Source organism: Cucurbita pepo, chromosome 3 (assembly GCF_057944985.1).
Source record: "Cucurbita pepo subsp. pepo isolate OVF chromosome 3, ASM5794498v1, whole genome shotgun sequence".
NCBI classification, from domain to species: Eukaryota; Viridiplantae; Streptophyta; class Magnoliopsida; order Cucurbitales; family Cucurbitaceae; genus Cucurbita; species Cucurbita pepo.
In genome coordinates this window covers 8,160,692-8,181,774 of record NC_141800.1, presented here as the reverse complement: position 1 = coordinate 8,181,774, position 21,083 = coordinate 8,160,692, and the positions used below count along the sequence as shown (strand labels likewise).

General features: G+C 33.8%; 1 non-coding gene across 1 annotated transcript; it reads right to left on the bottom strand.

Moving 5' to 3' along the window:
* Positions 1-5,117: 5,117 nt before the first annotated feature.
* On the bottom strand, positions 5,118-5,189 carry TRNAP-UGG (transfer RNA proline (anticodon UGG)). Its single transcript has one exon. It is a non-coding gene; the product is annotated as a tRNA-Pro (tRNA).
* Between the last annotated feature and the right edge of the window lie 15,894 nt (positions 5,190-21,083).

The following is a 21,083-nucleotide window of genomic DNA, read 5'->3' as shown; positions in this document are numbered from 1 at the left end:
GTTTTGTTCTCCACGACATATTCTCATCGAGGACTTCATGTGTTTCCTGCAATACAACAAAATACGACCTTAATATCTAGGCTCAAGGCTTCATACATACGTTTCAAATGGCATAACAAGGTCATTTGGTCTAGTGGTATGATTCTTGCATTGGGTGCGAGAGGTCTTGAGTTCAATCCTCAAAATGTGCCCCTTCAAGAAATTGTAGAATTGAAGATATTTATTAAGTAAATAAACACACATTAAAATGACAAATGTTAAATACATACATTCCCATGATATTGTGAATATGCCAAAGGTAACACATAATAAGAACTTTTAGCCCCTCAACTCCCAACAAATATAGATTTCAAACTTGAGAAAAAAAATCATATCGAGTGAGAGCTAAAAATGATAGATGTTCAAGAAGGGAAATTTGGTCTAGTGGTATTATTCTTACTTAGGGTGTGAGAGGTCCTGAGTTCACATCTTAGAATGCCCTTGTCCTTAATTCTCTTATTACTTCGGTTATCAATTTACTCGCACGTTTTTTCTAGCATGAGATAGCAATCCCGTTATAAATATTGTTAAATGGTATGGTAGCAAGGGACGAAGTACGGTGAAATAGTAGCAACGGTATGGTAGCAAGGGACGAAGTACGGTTAAATAGTAGCAACGGTATGGTAGCAAGGGACGAAGTACGGTTAAATAGTAGCAACGGTATGGTAGCAAGGGACGAAGTACGGTTAAATAGTAGCAACGGTATGGTAGCAAGGGACGAAGTACGGTTAAATAGTAGCAACGGTATGGTAGCAAGGGACGAAGTACGGTTAAATAGTAGCAACGAATGCTCAACGTATTATAAATATTGTTGCTCAACGTATTATAAATATTGTTGCTCAACGTATTATAAATATTGTTGCTCAACGTATTATAAATATTGTTAAATGGTATGGTAGCAAGAGACTAGTAAAATTGTGAAAGGGACGAAGTAAATATTATAAATATTGTTAAATGGTATGGTAGCAAGGGACTAGTAAAATTGTGAAAGGGACAAAGTAAATCCGAAAGGAATGCACACATGCTAGTGGCAATGTAGCTTCAACCATAATAATTTTGAGCTGGGTCATTCATAATCTTAAAGGCACAAGTAGGTTCTAAAGCACAAAAACATGTGGATAAATTTTAAATATAGAGGCGCATAAAATATATGGACTAGCAACTAAAAATTATAGATTCACTACAAGGGCATTTGGTCTAGTGGTATGATTCTTGCTTCGGGTGTGAAAGGCATTACACCCTCGACCCACACAAATTGTTCTATGATATTTTTTTCTAGGAACTCTTTGTTATGTTAAGGGGCATAGATTCTCTATTGCACTGATCTCCCAATAGTAGTTTTACTTAGGTCATCTGTCGTCACAATCCTTTTAAGGAAGATGCGCCCAAATAACCAGTGAACAATAACATTTAAAGAAGTTTCAGAGAGCGAGAAGAGGCGTAATAGAGAATAGGAATGAGAAGGGTACCAAAATTTTCAGTGAGTCGTATAAGGATCACGTAAATAGTCAAAAGATCCACTACAAGGGCATTTGGTCTAGTGGTATGATTCTTGCTTCGGGTGCGAGAGGGATCGAGTTTGATTCTTGGAAATGCCCCAACAATTATATCAAATTGAATAAAGAAATAATTTAAATGGATGTTTGGTAAAAAAAAAAAAAAAAAAAAAAAAAAAAAAAAAAAAAAAATACAAAGGGAAGCATTCTTCAACCTACATGCATGCTCCAAGCCCAACTCACGTAAATAGTCAGAAGATCCAGCCCACAACCGAACATAAATAGTCAGAAGATCCAGCCCACAACCGAAGGGAACCATTCTTGAATAGCATTTGAAATGCCCCAGTCTCTCGTTGAGGAGTCTCTTCCAATCTACTAGATGCTATTGAAAATCACTTCTCGGTTTGACTCTTCATTTCTTCTCTGTTGGTGTCTTTCCTACTTTCTTCACATGAAATTTTTTCTTCTTTGCATGACGTCATACCACCTGCTTCTGCTTGATGTCTTCTTGGTCCGAATAATAACGTTTCAAGTTACTGACGTGGACAACAAGATTAGTCCGCATCCATAAGAGCAATTGGATCCTATATGATGTCTTGATAATCTTGTGGATAACTTCGACTAGTCCATAGTATTTTTGCACCCGTCTTTGGTTCTTGTTGCTTTGAACTCGAAGTTGATCTAACGTTAACTTATATGAACTCTCTATTTTTCTTGAAATTATTGTTGTCGACGCTTCTGACTGACCATTCTCTTCATCCGTCTGGTATTTCTATGTGAATATGTGTTGCTTCAGTGGCTTGTTTTTGTCTTCCTTCTCCAATATTGGTGTTGGCTTGGTGTCTTTGCCTAGCATTTGAGTGATCACTGACAAGAGCCTTTGGGGGTCTAATGAACTCGACAGTTAACAAGTCATTTAGCTTTTCATAGAATTTAGCTAGCTCAAGCTCAGCCACATGATATTTGTTTGTGGCAGGCGATCTCGATTGCAACATAAAACTAATCTTGTGATTTATCTCTCCTGTTTGGGATAAATCCATTATCTGACCTTCTTGTTTTGCATCGTGGTGTTCATGTAGTGGCAACAAGGTTTCTATTGAGGTTGACTCACTCGAGCTCCCCTTTTCAATTACAACAATAGTAGCAAGCGTAGATTCATCATGGCTAAGATTCTTTCTCAACTGTAGTATCGACATCATTTTCACCCCTCTTGGTTGATGGATGTTTTTCTGAATGATCGTCGGATTAGACTCCGTTACTACTAGGAATTTTGCTAGGGACATGTAAATGACTTTGTGTTCCAGTAGGACGTTCATCCCTAACACGACGTCAAAGTCATCCATTTCAACTATCACAAAATGATTTGCCTAGTCCAAGGCTCCAGCTTGATTAGAGTTCTCATTGTGACTCTTAAGACTGATAAAGCTTCCAATTTGACGGTGTTCATCTTTCCTGAATCTCGATGCCAAAGGATGCTAAAATATTTTGCATTGGTCTCGATCATTAGTTGTGGGTGGTTCTAGAGTTGACAATGGTGTTCCTTGCTACTTTGTGCTTTATCCAGACCTCAACATACATAATATAATATATATATATATATATATATATATATATATATATATGCTTTTAACTATAACACATATAGTCCATGAAAGAATTGTAACTCTTATGCTCATTAATATTATAATGGTTACTACCTAAATTATAACCTAAAGGTAGAGAATTGATGTCCAATTAGCCAACCCTAAATTTGTAATCTTGGTAGAGTGATTGAAATTAATGGAAGTAGTTTAAACTCCTAGTACCTTAAATGAAGTTGATCTCTTCTAATAAAACATAAATCTCTTTAATATCATTAATACAATTATGCTTCATCTTTGAACCTTTCAAACAGGAAACTAAAAGTGCGTTTAATTGAACTTCATTTTATTGTCATCTTGAATGATGTGCAGGATATATTCTTGATTTACCTTGATATTTCATATTAGTTAAGCTTTTTGCAAAATCACAAGTAAACGACAACAACAACGATGAGCTTGGGTCTGTTTATTATTTTAAAGAAATTTTTTTCTCCATTTATCCGTAATAACTCTCCGACTTCCTTCACTCTCTTTCTTTTTCTCCTTCTTTATTCAAATCGGCATTGGTTAGGGATGAAGAAAGAATGAGTTGGAGATTGAGAAATGGGAAGAGAAATAAAGAATGTGATGGAGGAAGAGGAGGAAATGGGAGGAAGTGGAGAACATGGATAAAATGAGCACCCACGCAACTCTTAAGCCATGTCGAATTCCTAGTACCTTAAATAAATTTGGTCTCCTCTAATAAAACTGGAATTTCTCTTATGATCATTAAATTCTTATAGACCCCAAGCTCAATATCATAAATACAATTATGCTTTATCTTGAACACACCAAACACGAAACTAAAGTGGGTTCAATTTAACTCCATTTTATTGCCATCTTGAATGATGTGTAGGGTATATTCTTGATTTAACTTAAAGATCTTGTCGGATAATAGTTTATATTAGTTAAGCTTTTTGCAAAATCACAGTTAGAAGACAACAACGATGAACCTAGGTCTATTAGTCATTTCAAAGACAATTTCTTTGTCCATCTCATCGGAATGACAGTTCAACTACCATATTATGTAAAAAACAAGTTTACGACTCATAACACCAACTACCTAAATTATGACCTAAAAATTTGGAAACATAAGTTGTAGTTGATAATTGCACAAAAATTTCCCTAAATCCATGAACTTGTGTCCAATTAGTCAATCCTAAAGATTGTAACTAGCATAGAGTAATTGAAGCTCCACATGAAGTAATTTAAAGTTCCCATTACTTAACTAAAGTTCATCTCATCTTTAAAGAAGCATGGTTTGCACTTAAGTTCATGAAATGCTTATAGATTCCAACTCTTAGTACTACTAATGCTAGTATGTTTCGTATGAGTTTGTCATAAATGAAACTAAGGTCCATTCAATACAACTTTATTTTGTTGTCATAGAGGCAAAATAGAAGAATTAAATCAAACAAACTGATAAACTAAACCGAATCAATCCAACCCAAATTGATTAGTTTGTTTCCTTTGTTGGGCTGTTGGTTTATTTGATAATCCTCGTATATTATAACAATTCAATATAAAATGCCTTACTTACAAGTAAAATATTAGACCATCAACTTTTCATTTTATAGCCGTCCAACCACATAGAGAAAAATATATTTGAGTAGAAGCAAAAAAAATATTGGGTATTTAAGAAAAGGCATTTGGTTTAGTGGTACGACCCTCACTTACGGTGCAACCTCAAATGCCCCTATATCTAAATCTTTTCTTATCAAAGAACTTCATATTTATTTATATTTATATAAACTTGTTGTTCCTATTATTTACTTTTCAAACATACCTCTTAACTTCTCTACATCAATTGTTGGGCAACAAAGTCGACATAAAGGAATTAGAAAAGAGATATCAAAACTTAAACATGTTCGCCTTAATTTTTGTTTTTTTTTTCTTTATTACATAAGATGGCAAGTATAAAGCATTGGGATGTAAAGAAAGACTTTAGGTTGCTACTCTTGAAGGGGCATTCCGAGAATCGAACTCGAGACCTCTCGCACCCAAAGCGAGAATCATACCACTAGACCAAATGCCCTTATTATGCCACTTAAAATGTATGTATGAATCCTTGGGCCTAGGTATTAAGGTCGTATTTTGTCATATTGCATGAAACACATGAAGTCCTCGATGCGCTTGAACTGAAGCCTTGGATGTAGAATGTGTCTTAATAACATAATAAGAACAAAGAGCTCTCTACAAGACCTGCTTCAGATTTGGATAGGCATACTCACCAAAATGAAGTAAATAAGTACAATAAAATGACACACGTTAAATACATACATTCCCATGAAATTGTGAATGTGAATGATAATCCAAATAATAATATCAATGCATTCTATGTCGAAGTGATTCATAAATTATACCTAATTTTCTACCATTTTGGACCTATTATTGATGACGAGACATTTAGGATTTTGTGACATGAGAATTGTTGGGATGTAGCTCTGATGGTAGAGTGCTTGCTTTGCATGTGAGAGGTATGTGGATCGATACCCTTCTTCTCCAAAATAATTTATTATTAAATATGTAATTTCTTTTCAATTTTTCCTTAGTCATGACATGTTGAGTAGCGATATTACTAGGGTTTTGTGGTGCAAGTATTGTGGGAATGTAGCTCAGATGGTAGAGCGCGCACCCGCATCTCCAAAAGAAACTATTTGGTTTTTATTATTAATATTTTATTTCTGTTCAATCTTTCCTTATTTATGACATAATAAGCGGAGATATTTTTTTCATTTTCACAATTATTGATGACGGGTCATTTAGGGGTTTATAATGTAAGAATCGTGGGGATGTAGCTCAGATGGTAGAGCTTCCCATGTTGGAAGTACGGGATTGATACCTTCCTTCTCCAAATGAATCGATTATTAAATATATTATTTCTTTTCAAAATTTTCATATTTACTACATGATGAGCAGAGATAGTTTTTCATTTTCACTATTATTAAGGACGAGATGTTTAGGGTTTTGTAACATAAGAATTGTGGGTACGTAGCTCAGATGGTAAAGCGCTTGCTTTGTATGCGAGAGGTATAGGGATTGATACCTTACATCTCTAAAATAAAACTATCTATTATTAAATATATTTTTTACTTTCAATTTTCCCTCATTCATGTCATGACATGTTGAGTAGCAATATTTCTTCATTTTCATTATTATTGAAATTAAATCCAGGCCACTAACTTCTTTGGTGGGGAGACTATAAATATCCTAATGTCCTCAAATTATTATTATGTAAAAATTAGATTCCAGAGGAATGAAATTGATCTCTCAAGTTTAGAAGTTCCCCTTAAAAATTCGAGCATTATCTCTACCATTTCTAAGTTTCACTATTATTGAGATTAAATCGAGGTCACTAACTTCTTTTGTCGGGAGACTATAAATATCCTCCTGTCCTCAAGTTATTATGTAAAAATTAGATTTAAGAGGAATGAAATTGATCTCTCAAGTTTAGAAGTTCTCCTCCCTACCATTTCTAAGTTTCAAGCAATTATTATGTGAAAATTAGATTTTAGAGGAATAAAATTGATCTCTCGAGTTTAGAAGTTTCCCTTAAAAATTCGAGCATTATCTCTACCATTTCTAAGTTTCAACCAATTGTTGGGGGTAGAATTGCACATGAGTCTATCAAGTTAGATTGTGTGGTTGAGTGAAATTCTCAACCTTCTACTTATTTTTGGGATTTATTCTCTTCCTATTCATTGTAATTTATTCTAATACAAACAAGTTTGTCTTTTAGGGAATGTATTAAACACATGGGTTTATTAATTACTGTGAACTTTTATTTAAAAGGAAGTAAATACAAATAGAGTAAGTATATATACCAATAAAAGAGGAAATATGTTTACTAGAACATTTTTTTTAATATGAGATAGAAGTAAACATATCCGTAAAAAGAAACTACATAAACTTAAAGAAGTTGATCCCATTTTACAATATAAATATTGTTAAAGGATAGCAAAGAAGTAGTTTTGACATATCAATGTAGGTTTTGAAAACTAAAATTAAAAAATTAAAAAATTAAAAAATTAAAAAAATTAAAAAATATATATAACATAAAAGTTGTTTTCAAAAACTTAGTTTGTGGTGAAATTTTGCTTAAAATTCAAATGTATTGTTTCAATATCTATCCCAAAGGAATGCATATGCTTTAGTGGCAATGCAGCTTCAACCAAAATAATTTGAGCTTGGTCATTCATAATCTTACCGGTACAAGGTAGGAATTATAGGATATGAACTTTATTTATGTCAATATTTTTTACATTCAATTTTCCCTTATTCCTGACATGTAGAGTAGCGATATTTCTTCATTTTCACTATTATTGATGACGGAAAATTTAGGGTTTTGTGATTTAAGAGTTGTGGGTATTTAGCCAGATGGTAGAGCGCCTGCATAGCATGCGAAAGGTACGGGGATCTATACCCTGCATCTTCAAAAGAAACTATTTGTTATTCATATTTTATTTCTATTCAATCTTTCTTTATTTATGACATAATGAGCCGAGATATTTTTTTATTTACACAATTATTGATGACCGGACGTTTATTATTTTCCAATGTAAGAGTTGTGCGGATGTAGATCAAATGGTAGAGCACTTGCTTCTCATGTGGGTAGTACGGGGATCAATACCTTGCATCTCCAAATGAATGAATTATTAAATATATTATTTCTTTTCAAAATTTTCATATTTACGATATAATGAGCAGGTATAGTTTTTCATTTTCACTATTATTGATGACGAGACGTTTAGGGTTTTGTGATATAAGAATCGTGGGGATGTAGCTCAGATGGTAGAGCGCTTGCTTTGCATGCGAGAGGTATGGGGATTGATACCCTACATCTCCAAAACAAAACTATTTATTATTAAAAATGTTATTTCTTTTAAGTTTTCCTTATTCATGACATGTTAAGTAGCGATATTTCTTCATTTTCACTATTATTGATGATGGAAAATTTATTTGTGATGCAAGAATTCCGGGGATGTAGCACAGATGGTGGAGAGCTCGCTTAGCATGCGAGAGGTACGGGGATGGATACCCCGCATCTCCAAAAGAAACTCTATTCAATCTTTCCTTATTTATGACATCATGAGCCGAGTTATTTTTTCATTTTCACTATTATTGATGATGGGACGTTTAGGATTTTCTAATGTAAGAATCAGAATCATCAGAATGTAGATTAGATTAAGAAACTCTATTGAATCTTTCCTTATTTATGACATCATGAGCCGAGTTATTTTTTCATTTTCACTATTATTGATGACGGGACGTTTAAGGTTTTCTGATGTAAGAATCAGAATCATCAGAATGTAGATTAGATTAAGAAACTCTATTCAATCTTTCCTTATTTATGACATCATGAGCGGAGATATTTTTTCATTTTCACTATTATTGATGACGGGACGTTTAGGGTTTTCTGATGTAAGAATCAGAATCATCAGAATGTAGATTAGATTTTAGATCGCTTTCTTAGCATGTGAGAAGTATGGGGATCCTGAGAATGTAGATTAGATTTTAGATCGCTTTCTTAGCATGTGAGAAGTATGGGGGATCCATACTCGCATCTCTAAAGGATTAATGAGTAGCGATATTTTTTCATTTTCACTATTATTGATGATAAGACGTTTAGGATTTTATGTCATAAGAATCTTGGGGATGTAGCTCAGGTGGTAGAGCGCTCGCTTTGCATGCGAGAAGTATAGGGATCGATACCCCGCATCTCCAAAATAAAACTATCTATTATTAAATATGTTATTTCTTTTCAATTTTTCCTTAGTCATAACATGTTGAGTAAAATTTAGGATTTTGTGGTGCATGGTGCAAGTAATGTGGGGATGTAGCTCAGATGGTACAGCACGAGCATGTGAGAGGTATGGGGATTGATACCAAAATTTAGGATTTTGTGGTGCAAGTAATGTGGGGATGTAGCTCAGATGGTACAACGCGAGCATGTGAGAGGTATGGGGATTGATAGCTCATTTGAATCATGGAGATGTAGCTTAGATGGTAGAGCACTTGCTTTGCAAGAGGTATGGGGACTGGGACGGGTAGATAACTATCAATTATTAAATATATTAATTATTTTCAATTTATTTTTATTTATGACATAATGTGCAGAGATAGTTTTTTATTTTCACTCTTATTGATGACAAGACATTTAGGATTTTATGATGTAAGAATCGTGTGAATGTAGCTCAGATGGTAGAGTGCTCGCTTAGCATGCGAGAGGTATGGCGATCAATACCTCTTATCTCCGAAAGAATCTATTCGTTAAATATTTCTTCATTTTCACTATTATTGATGAGAGAAAATTTAGAGTTTTGTGATATAAGAGTTGTGGGGATGTAGCTTAGATGGTAGAGCGTTCGCTTAGCATGCAAGAGGTATAGTTTTGTGATATAAGAGTTGTGGGGATGTAGCGATGGTAGAGCATTCGCTTAGCATGCAAGAGGTATAGTTTTGTGATATAAGAGTTGTGGGGATGTAGCTTAGATGGTAGAGCGTTCGCTTAGCATGCAAGAGGTATAGCTTGCATATTTGCATCTCTAGAAGAAAATATATTTCCTTATTTATGACATAATGAGCAGAGATATTTTTTTCGTGGGATGTAGCTCAAATGGTTTTATTTCTATTCAATCTTTTCTTATTTTGATATATTGAGCATAGATATTTTTTTATTTTCACTATTATTGGTGATGGTAGGTTTAGGATTTGATGACGTAAGAATTTTGGGGATGTAGGTCAGATGGTAGAGCGCTAGCTTCGCATGTGAGAAGTACGGTGCGATACCCTGCATCTCCAAAGGAATCCTACTACCAAATATTCTGTTTCTATTTCAATTTTTCTTATTTATGATATAATGAGAAGGGATAGTTTTCATTTTCAATATTTTATTCTATTCAATTTTTCCTTATTTTTTACTTAATGAGTAGAAATATTTTTTCATTTTCACTATTATTCATGACCTGCAGTTTTGGGTTTTGTTAGGTAAGAATTATGGGGATGTAGCTGGTAGAATGCATCTCCTAAAGAAACTATTAGTTATTAATATTTTATTTCTATTCAATTTTTCCTTATTTTTAACATAACGATCAGAAATATTTTTTCATTTTCACGACGCACAGTTTTGGGTTTTGTTATGCAAGAATTGTGGAAATGTAGCTAAGATGGTAGAGTGCTCTGTTTGCATGCGATGGTACGGGGATCGATACCTTGAACACCCCGCTCTGTATTCCTAAATGCTCTATAATATGGTGGTGCCTCAATGGGATAGATATTTTATATGGGCTGTATACACCTTTAAATGTGGTTTGCTACTCGCAAAAAAGATAGGGATAGTTAAATTTTTAAGTCACTTTTGAGAAGTATGGTGTGGGATAAATTGGATTATTGCCTATTATTTCTAAGAATATATTAAGTCTTGGGACTAATGTTTGTCATTTGTAGAGATGACATATAACCGAGGAATTCATAGTACCGTTCTCCTTTAAAGAAATTCATAGTACCACTCATTTGTTCTCCTTCTGAAAATGTTTATGGATTTAATCTGCCTATTATTTCTAAGGATATTAAGTCTTGGGACGAATGTTTGCCATTTGTGAGATGGCATATAATAGAGCAATTCATAGGATCGTTCTCCTTTAGAGCAATTCATAGTACAACTCATTGTTCTCCTTTTGAAGATGTTTATGGATTTAATCCACTTACTCCTCTTGATTTGCTTCCTATTCCTTCTAATATTTTTGTGAGTAAAGCAACCACAAGTAAGGCAGATCTGATCAAAACATTGCATAAACAGGTGAAAGGAGACAATTGAGAAACAAAAAGTTATTTTAAGAATTAAATATTTTTGTGAGTAAAGCAACCATAATTAAGGTCTGATCAAAATATTCCATAAAGAGGTGAACGAGACAATTGAGAAACAAAATTTCAAAGTTGCTTAAAGAATTAACAAAGGATGGAAGGAAATGATTTTTCAACCCGATAACTGGGTTTGGATACATTTTCGCAAGGAGCGATTTCCATCTTAAAGGAAGACAAAGTTACATCCAAACCCTTATCAAGTCAAGTAATTAATAACAATGCATATAAAATGATCTTCCTGGAGAATTTTCAACACATTCTACTTTCAATTTTTAATGTTGTTGACTTGAGTCCTTTTGATGTAGGTGATGATTCTTTTGATTCGAGGACGAATCCTTTTGAAGAGGGCGAAGATGATAAGGATCACAGTGATCCGAATGTTCCAAAGAGACCAGCTAAGAAGATTCAACAAGCATTTATTCTTCATCTATAAAATTGGATAGGCTTTGTTCAACTCTCATTTCATGTGTTACAAGCTTATTCGATTGAGAAAGAACCATTTGGAGCTTTAGAAGTGAATATTTACGAAGTGAAGATGAAGTTGCAAGCATCATTAGATGAGTTGTTAGAAAACTTTATTTATTTTTAATTCATAAAGTATGTAATGGTCAAATTGACCTGGAGATTCAAGTGGATTGAGATTAAATCCAGGCCACTAACTTCTTTTGTGGGGAGACTATATATATCCTCAAATTATTATCTACAAATCAGATTTTAGAGGAATGAAATCAGATGTTCCCCTTAAAAATCAGCATTATCTCTCTCATTTCTTAGTTTCAAGAAATTGTTGGGGGTAGAATTGAGTTGCCGGTAGAATTGCACATGAGTCTATCAAGTTTGATTGCGTGGTTGAGTGAACTTCTCAACCTTCTACTTATTTTCGCGATTTCTTCTCTTCCTATTCATTGATAATACAAACAAATTTATTTTTTCGGGGAATGTATTAAGCACAAAGGTTTATTAATTACTGTAAACTTTTATTTAAAATGAAGTAAATACAAATGGAGTAAGTATTTAAAATGTATTAAGCACCTGGGTTTATTAATTATGTTTACTAGCACATTTTTTTTAAACATGAAATAGAAGTAAACTTAGTAATAAAAAGAAACTAAATAAACTTAAAAGCATATAAATATTGTTAAAGGGTAGCAAAGAAGTAGTTTTGACATATCTAGGTTTTGACAACTAAAATTAAAAACTAAAAAAATTAATAAATTAAAAATTACAAAATAAATATAAAATAAAAGTCGTTTTCAAAAACTTAGTTTGTGGTGAAATTTTACTTAAAATTCAAATGTGTTGTTTCAATATCTATCCCAAAGGAATGCATATGCTCTAGTGGCAATGCAACGGAATGCATATGCTCTAGTGGCAATGCAACTTCAACCAAAATAATTTGAGTTGGGTCATTCATAATCGCAAAGGTACACGGTAGGAATTATAGGATATGAACTTTCTTTATGTCAATATTTCTTAATAATATTAATTGAACTACATCCAATTGATTTGAAGAACAAATTCTATTATGTGATGGACAATGTGAAATTAACGTGGCAATAATAGTAGGTTCTAAAGCACAAAAAAAAAAAAAAAAAATACATGGATAAATTTCAAATTTTGAGGCACACAAAATACATGGACTAGCAACTAAAAATGATTGATCCACGTCAAAGGCATTTGGTTTAGTGGTATGATTCTTATTTCGGGTGCGAGAGGTCTTGAGTTCACAATTATATCAAATTAAATAGTTTGTTGGTTTCTTTGTTGGGTTGTTGGTTTATTTGATAACTCCTTGAATATTAGAATAATTCAATATTAACATGTCTTACTTACCATCTTAGGAAACAAAAATTAAGGCGAGCAACCTAGTGCTTTAATAAATACTCTTCCTTATGATTACATATTAATGGTTAGATTATCTAATCTGGACAATGAATTTCATTGGATTGGGGGACAGATAGGTGGCACTAATGTTGTCACGCCACAGGCTAGGCGATCGTGCTTACGAAATCCCGAGCTCACGCAAGAGGACTTGGATCCAGGTTAATTTGGCAGTGGCATAAGCAACCGCCTTGCGAGAAACAATCGATTATTTCCTTGAACTCCTGGAGATAAGATTGCCACCAAAGAAGAGCGGGACAATAAATCTTGAATGTATTTATGTTGTGTTAGAACAAGTCCATTGGAAGTATGGTAGATCTCAATCCCAAGAAAATAACTCAAAATGCCAAGATCCTTGACGGCATAATCATCCTGAAGCTCTGTAAGAAGTTTCTTAGTAGCCGTAGAAGATAAGCTGATGATAATCTTTTTCAACTGTGTTTATTAACTTACCCTACAGCTAATTGTGTAAGACCCATTAAACGTAACATACCTTATAGCTAATTGTATAAGGCCCATTAAACGTATGTATCAAATAAACATACCTTAACATACCTTAGTAGTCGTACCATATAAGCTGATGATAATCTTTTTCAACTGTGTTTATTAACTTACCCTACAGCTAATTGTGTAAGACCCATTAAACGTAACATACCTTATAGCAAATTGTATAAGACCCATTAAACGAATCAATCTCTAGATGAAGAATTTTGTACTCAAAGTTCTAAATTTGAAACTTAAAATGTTTACAGAAAGTAAACAGATGGGTTCCAATGTTCTGAGCCTCCATTTGCTTATTTTTCTTTAAACTCTCCTAGAAAAACTAACTATTTGGGCTCTTAATGAATCAATCTCTAGATGAAGAATTTTGGACGCAAAGTTCTAAATTTGAAACTTAAAACGTTTACATAAAGTAAACAGATGGGTTCCAACGTTCCGAGCCTCCATTTGCTTATTTTTCTTTAAACTCTCTTAGAAAACTAACTATTTGGGCTCTCGAATGTTGGATATGGAGGCTGACTATTTGCAGTAAAAATATGATAGAGTAGGCAATCCTTTTGCCTAATATATATAAATATATATACTAAATATTTATATATAGTAGGCGGTTATATCTGTTAAATCTATATATATATAATAAATTGAAATCATATATATACCCATTAGTCGATGCTTTCAAAATGTACATTTCTCATTCTTCATACCCTCTCTTTGCATACTTCATTAATACAAAACTTTTAGTCAATATATCTCCTTACATTTTCTCTATCATGTTTTTTGTGTTCATTTACATCGAGTGTGTGTGTTGTTGTGTGATCCTAATAATGGGCATTAGAGCGAAGCGAGATTCACCGCAATCTATGAGGATGGAAAGTTCAAAGACAATAATTGAAAAGTTTGATGGATTCGATATCAGTTTCTAGAAGATGTAGATTGAAGATTATATGTACCATAAAAATCTTTAGAAACCCCTTTTGGGGGTGAAGCCGGATACCATAACCGCGGAGGAGTGGAAACTCAAGGATCGTCACACCTTACGGTTGATCTGGTTGATGCTGTCCAGGAACACGACGTTCAACATTATCAAAGAGAAGATGACATCGGGCCTATTGAAGGTGTTGTCGAATATGTACGAAAATTCGTCGGCTATGAAGAAGATGTTGTCAAATATATACAAATGTCTGAAGGTAGATTTGTTGCAGATCATATAAATTAGTTCAATGTGATTGTCAGTCAATTGAGCTCAGTGGAAATTATGTTTAAAAAATGAAATTAAAGCTTTAATTTTGATGTCATATTTACCCGAGACGTGGTATACTGTTGTTGCTGCAATCAACAGTTCACGAGAATCTAATAAACTTAAGTTTGATGAAATTTGAGATGTCGGTAAAAGTATTCCCAAATGGGAGATTAGAGATTCATCTGGCAATACTCTCAGTGTTGATCGAAGGGAAAGAAGTAAATCAAAGAGCCGAAGGGAAAGAAGTAAATCAAAGAGCCCAAACAAACATGGGCGATCAAAATAAAGGGATCGAGAAAATTCTCCAAACAAACCAAACATAAAGTGTTAAAAATGTGGAGAAAAATGACACTTTCGGACAAATTGTACAAAATTGAAGAAAAGAAAAATCAAAATATATTATTTCTTTTCAATTTTTTCTTATTTACGACGTAATGAGCCCGGATAATTGTGTGGATGTACCCCAGATGGTAGAGCAATTATTTTGCATGCGAGAGGTGCAGGGATCGTTACCATGCATCTCCAAAGAATACTATCAATTGTTAAATATATTATTCTTTTCAATTTTTTCTTATTTATGACATAATGAGGAGAGATAGTTTTTCATTTTCACTATTATTGATGACGGGACCTATGAGTTTTGTGATGTAACAATTGTGAGGATGTAGCTAAGATGGTAGTGCTCTCTTTGCATGCGAGAGGTACGGGGATCGGTTGCCCACATCTTCATTAGTCTTCTTTTACCCGCATCTCCATTAGTCTTCTTTTATTAATGATCAATCAGTAGAATTGATTGTATTTGTTGGATTTTATGTCCTAAAACTCATAGTTTGAATTTATTGAATAAAGTGAATGTTACGATGATTAATCTAAATCCAATAAACTAAGAACACTCGAGCTATAGTATGATTACTTGAACTATATGTAGATACACCAGAGTGGATGAAGTTCAAGTATATAGTCAAATCCAATAAACTAAGAACACTCTGGCTATTGTATGATTACTTGAACTATATGTAGATACATCAGAGTGGATCAAGTTCAAGTATATAGTCAAAATGATCTATAGTACAGGGATAAGGTTGAGTACCTTATTCTAGGGACACTATGGATGCGGCCCACTTTTGTATATGATATAAACAATGTGATCACTAAATTGTACATGTGGAGACATGTGAGTGGGGGCGTCCTATGCAATGAGTATTGCATAAGATCGGACCATGAAGAAAACCACTCACAACTTTATAATGTCGTTTATTGTTGAGACTAATTTTTTCATTCGATGACCTAGGTAACTCGATCTTAATCCTAAGCTAACTATGAACTCCTGTTTATTCGGAATTATCCTTAGATTTGCATGGGTGAGAGTGGCCCGAGTTCGCCGACTCAATAAGCCTCCCATTTCAGGGGTAAGATTGGTGAATAGTTGGGGACATAGAGTGTAAGATGAAATTCACTCCTACCCGCTTTTAGGGATAATAGAGAGGTTGTTCACTCAAGTACTGACTCCAAGTCTTGAATAAGGGGCCCCACCCTCTCACTGGCCCGAGAGGGGTTTGGTTTGGTAATTAGACCACAAACCAATTGTTCATTAGATGATCAGTGGGACTCAAGGAACAAGAAGTAACTTTAGGGGTAAAACAGTAAATTGACCCAACTCTAGTTACGAACAACCTGTGAAGGATCGACTTACTAATCATGGAAATATCAATTGGACAGAAATATATATAGTGAGGGGAGTGCAACTACTAGGCTATAGTGGAGTGTCCTAGTAGTTAACGAATGTTGGTTAACAAGGTTAATGAGTTTAGCCAGTTAATCTCGGATCGTTAGAGCCCATGATCTGTAGGTCCATTAGGTCCCCCTGCTAGCTCATATCGGACTGAACCTTAGAACAGTGTGACGAGTGAATTCGAAGTGTTTGAATTCAAATTAGGGAATATACGCTAAATATATACGATATATTTAACCGCATTTTGTTTTATTTATGAATTAAACAAAAAGAGAGAATTAGAGATTTTTAAATAAGATTTAAATATTTTAATTATGAATAGGGATTCATAATCAATATAATGAATATGTGCTGGAATTGATTGGGATTGACATTTTATTTAATGTAAATTTTAATTAAATTGTTTAATTAATCATTTATTATTATTTTTATTTGAAATTAATTATTTAAATTAATTGTTGAATTAAAATAAAGAAAGTCAAAATGTTGACTTCGCCCAATGGTAAAATCCATGTTTGAGTTAGTGGAATATCTAGTGTCAATATATGGTTTAACTAAACTTGCATGTGCCACATAATCCCACAAATTTGAGTGGAATTTTTTGTGTCAAAATTTGGTTAAATCAAACTTGCATGCTTTCGGTAATCCCACAAATTTTGAGTGTCAAATTTAGTAATCTCAAATTTGCATGAACATGCAAATATGACTCTATAAATTGATTAAGGTACATGGAAAGTTTGCTTGAAAAACTTTGAGAAAATCGCTCAAAACTCTCTCTTTACATATACTAAATTCCTATCAAGTTTAGTCACTCACCGGATTGCACAATCTCGTTCTAAGGCCGAAGAATAGTAGGGAAGACATTAGTGGTGATTCGAAACCGGTTCGTGAGGAAAAAGAAATTTGAACTACAAAAGGTTAGTATTCAAACTCATTGAGTTTTAATGCTTTTGAACATGCTAGCTAATTTACTATAATTGTTGTACTTAGAGTGCCTAAGATCCAAATTTCTTCCGCACGTGTTATAGCAACACCATCAATTGGTATCAGAGCAAGTTTTAGGCACTTCATTTACATTAATTTGAACATGGTGGGTACCATTTCATGAATGAAATTTTGTGGTTGCTAAAGTGGATGTTTATGGTTTTTTTTTTTTTTTTTTTTTTTTTTTTTTTTTTTTTTTTTTTTTGCTTCCATTGTATTCAATTATAGTAATTGGCCTAATGTATATGGGTTAATGAGTGAAGAAAGGTCTGTAATTTTTATGGAGTCATTAGAATCCATTTTAGTTGATCGAAAATGGAAGAGATAGCAAGCTGAACTGAAGAAGATGGAAGAGGTGGTTCGGGTGTTTTTTTCTGCCAGTTAGGGTCCGGTTCAACGTTTGTAAGGGTTGGTTTGGCCTGTTCCTGATCCTTGGGAGCGGTTCAAGTTATTATTAATTATTAATGTAATAATTTAGTTAATTGCTTGCTTTAAAATGCCAAAACCAATCCACTTTATTGTGTTTAATTAATTATGCATTATGAATGTATGTTTTAATTAATAGAAAATGTATGTGCATAAAGTATGTCATATAGATTTAAAATCCCACCATAGGCTAAGCATGTTTCATGCATTCCAAGTATGTTGTAAGTGTTATAATGTATAGTATGCATGTTTAGGGTTCCATGAGATAGATATAAATTGTTATATTATTGCATGGAATGGATGATTATATAATTGTTATATAAAGCATGTTGGAAGAATGTTATAGGTTATTTTCAACGTCATAAAACGAGATAGACGTTAAAATCTATAACAAAGATAAATGCATACTAACTTAAGGTTAACAACCAAGCATGATGAATTTTAATAGTTAAAATAGGTCGATATCTTGTAAAACTGTGGGTACAAGAAAGCTCACCTGACATGATCTTGTCTAAGGCTGGAGGTACTTAAGTTGACGGTTTACGGAACACCTGCTACCTGGAGATCGGGTCAATACTTGAGCTTAGTTAGTCCAGTTTTAATAGCATGCGTGAGTGATGTAAGGATTTAAAAAAAAAAAAAAATGAAAAATTACCTAGACATCATAGGTAAAAATCGAGTATAAATGTTATATTTGGAAAAATCACCTAGACTTAAGTTATATTTAATTAGCCGGAATATACCTAAGTAATAAGTATACCCAACCGTCTAAAATACTTAGTGGGAGGAAAAAGGTATATGAGATATATCTTTTCTTTTTATGCTCTCTGGATAATTCACACCGTGAGATTCATGCTCGGACTCGTGTCGCCCGAGGAGCGTCTCCATTCCGAAGGTATTTGCATGAGTCAATAACAAGGTGAATAGAGAAAGTATTTATAGTAAGTGGGAGAAGGAAGTATATCAACACATCCTATGGTCTCCACCACTAGGTTGCATCGTGAAATTCCCATGTTCCGCCTGCATGTTGCCCTAGAGCAACTACCCATTCAGAGGGTCGTAACATGGGAGTCGGAACAACGCAAACTCTAGAAATTGATAGGATTTCTTAGGTCCATTCCTAACTTTGGCTTTTTAATTTGATAGCATTGTTGGGGCCGATCTCTGAGGTCTGAAAATGGTGGGTCACACTTACGAAGAATTACTAAGAGTTAGTATATTCTTAACCAAAGTAGCGATAACTAAAATACTATAGGAATAAGAGTTATTCAGGGATTAGTGTTTAAGTCAAGAATGTCTTGGTTTAGTGAAGGAGTGATTGAGTGCCCCTCGATAGCAATTGCTCTAACTCACTAAAGTATCGTTGTAAATTAATAGTTTTTGGGTATATTATTACATTTGTTAAACCTGATTGGATTAAAAAGGATTAAGTCAATTCGCTAATAGAATTTGTTTTAAATCTCAGCATGTCAAGCTCAATAGTACAATTACTCGCTTCTGAGAAATTAAAAACAATTACGCAACAAGGAAATCAAACCTAAACACAATACTTGCAAATGATGATTTTGATGGTATTAATATAACACATGCGGAAGCAATTTGGATCTTAGGCACTTTTAGAACATCAATTATAGTAAATAACTAGCATGTTCATAAGTATTAAAACTTAATGAGTTTAGATACTAACCTTTTGTAGTTCAAACTCTTTTTTCCTCACGAACCTGTTTCGAACCACCACTAGTGTCTTCTCCATTATCCTCCGGCCTTAGAACGGGATTGTGGAATCCGGTGAGTGACTAAACTTGGGAGGGATTTTGTATATGTGAGAAGTTTTTCTCAAGGTTTTTCACCAGGAAGAAGAAGACCTTCCATGTACCATGATCACTCTATTTAAAGAGTCATGTTTGCATGTTCATGCAAATTTGAGATCACCAAATTTTGACACTTAAAATTCCACTCAAATGTTTGGGATTATGTGGCAAGCATGCATGTTTGAGTTAACCAAATTTTGACACTTAAAATTCCACTCAAACTTGTGGGATTTATTTGGCAAGCATGCAAGTTTGGTTAAACCAAATTTTGACACCTCAAAATTCCATGTTTCATTAAATGGAGTCAACATTTTGACTTTCTTCATTTTAATTCAACAATTAATTTGAATAATGAATTTCAAATTAAAGTAACATATTAATTGAACTATTTAATTAATATTTAATATTAATTCAAATGCCAATCCCAATCAATTTGAACACATAATTGATTAAGATATTTAAATCTTATTTACATATCTCAGCTTCTCTCTTTTTGTTTAATTCGTAAATAAAACAAAAATGCGGTTAAATATATCGTCTATGTAGCGCATATTTCCTAATTTGAATTTGAACACTTCGAACTCACTCGTCACACTGTTCTATGGTTTAGTCCGATATGAGCTAGCAGAGGGACCTAATGGACCTATAGATCTTGGGCTCCAACGATCCAAGATTAACCGGTTAAACTCATTAACCTTGTTAACCAACATTCGTTAACTACTAGGACACTCCACTATAACCTAGTAGTTGCACTCCCCTCACTATAGATATATTTCTATCCATTTGATATAACCATGATTAGTAAGTCGATCCTTCACAGGTTGTTCGTAACTAGAGCTGGGTCAATTTACCGTTTTACCCCTAAAGTTACTTCTTCTTTCTTATGTCTCACTGATCCTCTAATGAACAATTGGTTTGTGGTCCAACCAGTAAACCGAATCCCTCTCAGGCTAATGAGAGGGTGGGGCCCCTTGTTCAAGACTTGGAGTCAGTGCTTAAGGGAACTACCTCTCTTCTATCCCTAAAAGTGGGTAGGAGTGAATTCCATCTTGCACCCCACGTCTCAGCCATTCACCCTGTCTTACCCCTGAAATGGGAGGCCTATTGAGTCGGCGAACTAGAGCCACTCTCACCCATGCAAATCTAAGGATAATTCCGAATAAACAGGAGTTCATGGTTAGCTCAGGATTAAAACCGAGTTACCTAGGTTATCAAATGAAAAGAAAATCTGTCTCAACAGTAAACGACATTATAAAGTGAGAGTGGTTTTCTTCATGGTCCGATCTTATGCAATACTCATTGCATAAGATGCCCCCACTCACATGTCTCCACATATACAATTTAGTGATCACATTGTTTATATCATATACAAAAGTGGGCCGCATCTATAGTGTCCCTAGAATAAGGTACTCAGCCTTATCCTTATACTATAGATCATTTTGACTATATATACTTGAACTTGATCCACTCTTATGTCTCTACATATAGTTC